General features: G+C 46.7%; 1 long non-coding RNA gene across 1 annotated transcript in view; it reads right to left on the minus strand.

Annotated features, from left to right (window-relative positions):
* Positions 1 to 1,532: 1,532 nt before the first annotated feature.
* The window catches only part of LOC121100935, a 3,697-nt gene continuing 472 nt past the window's right edge, over positions 1,533 to 4,757 (minus strand). Inside the window, exons 2-4 of the long non-coding RNA XR_005832711.1 lie at positions 4,241 to 4,317; positions 2,267 to 2,291; positions 1,533 to 1,620 (exon numbers count right to left, since the gene is read on the minus strand). This is a non-coding gene — a long non-coding RNA (uncharacterized LOC121100935). The remainder of the gene's footprint in view (positions 1,621 to 2,266; positions 2,292 to 4,240; positions 4,318 to 4,757) is intronic.

Here is a 4,757-nt window from a genome sequence, read left to right on the forward strand (position 1 = left end):
TTTCTTTATCTCGTCTTTTCTTTTCTCTTTTCTTTTCTTTCCTTTCGTTCTTTCTTTCTTTCTTTCTTTCCTTCTTTCTTTCCTTTTTTTTTTTTTTTTTTTTTGGAATGTGGACAATGGCCATTGTGCAGTGGCAGTGGGATACACCTCCTGGAAAAATATGCAATCTCTCTCTTACTCTTTCCATCTCTGCCTCTCCCTCTCTGCATCTCTCTTTCTGTGTCTGACTCTCCCTGTCTCCCACACAACGGACAAAGAACTTCTAGCTCACCAGGCGAGGTGTGCCTCCGGCGCTGTCTCCTTTGATGGGATCCAGCTTCCTCCAAGGCATCTAGGACACAGAGTACCCGTCAACATTCCTCTTGTTGCCAAGAATATTCATGGAATGTTGCTGGATATGGACACGAGGCTGGGGTGTATGGAGCCAGCTGGTTTCCAAGCATGGACTGAGTGCCCCTGCTGGGCCACCCACTGCAGTAAGGCTCTAAAGTGCGCAGTGTGATAACATGGCTTTGGAGAAGGTGACATCATGCAGTATCTGTCTGACATATCTCCTGGAGAAACACCTTTCTCTCTCTCTCTCCCCTCTCTGTCTCTCTTCTCTCGGTCATCTCTCTCTTTTTGTCTTTGTCTCTGTCTATGTCTCTCTGTCTTTCTCTGTCTTTGTCTCTCTCTCTCTCTCTCTCTCCCCACACACACTCACAATCACACCACATAGAGCCACAAAAGACACCCCAACCCAAGCCTCACGCACACACACCACACCACACAGGGAATACAATGGCTTCCTAGGACTGTAGACACATGGACACACTTTTTCACCTGGGAAATCTCCTGTCCACCACACCCCACAACCCAATCAGGGCGCTCAGACTGAGGATTGCAAGGATGCCCCACCTGCATTAACATCTAGAGTTTTGTCTCAGGAAGAGGCTGATTCCAGAATACGTACATCCACCGATGCTCCTGTCCCCTGCAGGTACAGAAAAGAGGACACGTGAGGTCAGGTCATGCTACACACTGTCTGTCTGATGAGCTTTATTTCCCTCAATGACTTTAGGAACCCAGATGGAACACAGTGGTTGAGTCCAACGACCCCAAAGTAAGTGAACTGGATGCCTTAGGAAGTTGTTTTTCCTGGGGACATGTCTGTCCAGTCCATTCAGGCGGTGACTACAAAATGCTTCATCCAAGCAGGAGAAAGTGTTACTGAGGGACAGGATCCTACCACAGCGTTTAGAACCACGTTTGGTGTCGCCAATGCTAAATGTCCTCTCGAATCAGCTAACGGTTGGCAGAGACAACCACTCAACGCTCTCCCACCAGGAAATTCATATGTAGAATCTCAAAAGTATATATACTTTTTACATAAAATCTGTATATAAAAATATTTTCATTTCCATATACAAGCAGTTGACATTAGGAAAATGATTTTTGTTTTAGTATTATGTTCAATTTGCCTCACAGAGTATACTGTCTGATTTTCATCTGAATTTGATTGTAAAGAAACCAAGAAAGCAACATCTGTTCCTCGGACAAAGAACTTCTAGCTCACCATGGCGGGAGTTGTGCCTCCGGCGCTGTCTCCTTTGATGGGATCCATGTCTTCCTCCAAGGCATCTAGGACACAGAGTACCCGTCAGCACATTCCTCTTGTTGCTCAAGAATATTCATGGAATGTTGCTGGATATGGACACGAGGCTGGGGTGTATGGAGCCAGCTGGTTTTGAAGCATGGACTGAAGTTCCCCTGCTGGGCCACCCACTGCAGTAAGGCTCTAAAGTGCGCAGTGTGATAACATGGCTTTGGAGAAGGGTGACATCATGCAGTATCTGTCTGACATATCTCCTGGAGAAACACCTTTCTCTCTCTCTCTCCCCCTCTCTGTCTCTCTCTCTTTCTCGGTCATCTCTCTCTTTCTCTGTCTTTGTCTCTCTCTCTATGTCTCTCTGTCTTTCTATCTGTCTTTGGCCCTCTCTCTCTCTCTCTCACACACACACACACTCACAATCACACCACATAGAGCCACAAAAGACACCCCAAGCCCAAGCCTCACGCACACACACCCACACCACACACAGGGAATACAATGGCTTCCTAGGACTGTAGACACATGGACACACTTTTTCACCTGGGAAATCTCCTGTCCACCACACCCCCACAACCCAATCAGGGCGGCTCGCCAGACTGAGGATTGCAAGGATGCCCCACCTGCATTAACATCTAGAGTTTTGTCTCAGGAAGAGGCTGATTCCAGAATACGTACCGCATTCACCAGATGCTCCTGTCCCCTGCAGGTACAGAAAAGAGGACACCGTGAGGCTCAGGTCATGCTACACACTGTCTGTCTGCATGAGCTTTATTTCCCTCAATGACTTTAGGAACCCAGATGGAACACAGTGGTTGAGTCCAACGACCCCAAAGTAAGTGAACTGGGGATGCCTTAGGAAGTTGTTTTTCCTGGGGGACATGTCTGTCCAGTCCATTCAGGACGGTGACTACAAAATGCTTCATCCAAGCAGGAGAAAGTGTTACTGAGGGACAGGATCCTACCACAGCGTTTAGAACCACGTTTGGTGTCGCCAATGCTAAATGTCCTCTCGAATCAGCTAACGGTTGGCAGAGACAACCACTCAACGCTCTCCCACCAGGAAATTACATATGTAGAATCTCAAAAGTATATATAGCTTTTTACATAAAATCTGTATATAAAAATAATTTCATTTCCATATACAAGCAGTTGACATTAGGAAAATGATTTTTGTTTTAGTATTATGTTCAATTTGCCAACACAGAGTATACTGTCTGAATTTCATCTGAATTTGATTGGAAAGAAACCCAGAAAGCAACATTTGTTCCTCGGGATGACAGGAGCTCACCTTGCAGAGGCAGGCCTCCTCCTCTGGATCCTCTGATACAGCCAGGACCAGACAGCGCCATCATCAGTCACATCTAGAAGGACACAGAGTACCTGTCAGCGTATTGGTGGTGCTGCTCAAGAATAGATGCGGGAGGGGGCCTGGTGGCTCAGTCGGTGAACCATCTGCCTTCAGCTCAAGTCAGGACCGCAGGGTCCTGGGATCGAGTCCCGGATGGGGCTTCCTGCTAGGGTCTGCTTTTCTCCTCTCCCCACCTGTTTGTGCTCTCACTCACTCTCTCTCAAATAAATAAAATCTTAAAAAAAAAAAAAAAAATTTCTTTTTTTTTGAGAATGTGGACAATGGGAATTGTGCAGTGGCAGTGGGATACACCTCCTGGAGACATATGCAATCTCTCTCTCACTCTTTCCATCTCTCCCTCTCCCTCTGTGCATCTCTCTGTCTGTGTCTGTGTCTCCCTGTCTCCCACACAAAAACACAAACAATCATACCACATAGAGCCACAAAAGACACCCCAACCCCAAGCCTCATGCACACACACCCACACCACACACAGGGAATACAATGGCTTCCTAGGACTGTAGACACATGGACACACTTTTTCACCTGGGAAATCTCCTGTCCACCACACCCCCACAACCCAATCAGGGTGGCTCGCCAGACGGAGGATTGCAAAGATGCCCCACCTGCATTAACATCTAGAGTTTTATCTAAGAAGAGGCTGATACCAGAATACGTACCGCTCTCGCTGGTGGTGGTTGATGGTGTCACCTGCAGGTACAGAAAACAGGACACCGTGAGGCTCAGGTCATGCTACACACTGTCTGTCTGCATGAGCTTTATTTCCCTCAATGCCTTTAGGAACCCAGATGGAATGTGGTTGAGTCCAACGACCCCAAAGTAAGTGAACTGGATGCCTTAGGAAGTTGTTTTTCCTGGGGGACATGTCTGTCCAGTCCATTCAGGACGGTGACTACAAAATGCTTCATCCAAGCAGGAGAAAGTGTTACTGAGGGACAGGATCCTACCACAGCGTTTAGAACCACGTTTGGTGTCGCCAATGCTAAATGTCCTCTCGAATCAGCTAACGGTTGGCAGAGACAACCACTCCATGCTCTCCCAAAAAGGAAAATTGTATGAGATCTATATGTATAATCCCAAATAGCTTTTTACATAAAATCTGTATATAAAAATAATTTCATTTCTATATACAAGCAGTTGACATTAGGAAAATGATTTTTGTTTTAGTATTATGTTCAATTCACCAACACAGAGTATACTGTCTGAATTTCATCTGACTTTGATTGGAAAGAAACCCAGAAGGCAACATTTTTTCCTCAGGGATAGACAGGCGAGCTCACCTTGGCAAGAGGCAGGCCCTCCTCCTCTGTGATCCTCTGATACAGCCAGGACCAGACAGCGCCATCATCAGTCACATCTAGAAGGACACAGAGTACCTGTCAGCGTATTGGTGGTGCTGCTCAAGAATGATGCGGGGAGGGGAGCCTGGGTGGCTCAGTCGGTGAACCATCTGCCTTCAGCTCAAGTCAGGACCGCAGGGTCCTGGGATCGAGTCCCGGATGGGGCTTCTGCTCAGCAAGGGTCTGCTTTTCTCTCTCCCTCTGCCCCTCTCACCTGTTTGTGCTCTCACTCACTCTCTCTCAAATAAATAAAATCTTAAAAAAAAAAAAGGTGTATTTCTCTCTATGAATGGGGTAGAGCATATGGAGGCATTTGGTTCTCAGGCATGAGCTGAACGCCCCGCTGGGCCTCCCGCGGTAATAGGGCTATAATGTGTGCGCTGTGATGAGATTTTATCTAGTCTTGTCTTTTTGTCTCTTTTCTTTTCTTTTCTTTTCTTTTCTTTCTTTCTTTCTT

The sequence above is a fragment of the Ursus maritimus genome, unplaced genomic scaffold (assembly GCF_017311325.1).
Source record: "Ursus maritimus isolate PB19 unplaced genomic scaffold, ASM1731132v1 scaffold_585, whole genome shotgun sequence".
In the NCBI taxonomy this organism is placed as follows: Eukaryota; Metazoa; Chordata; class Mammalia; order Carnivora; family Ursidae; genus Ursus; species Ursus maritimus.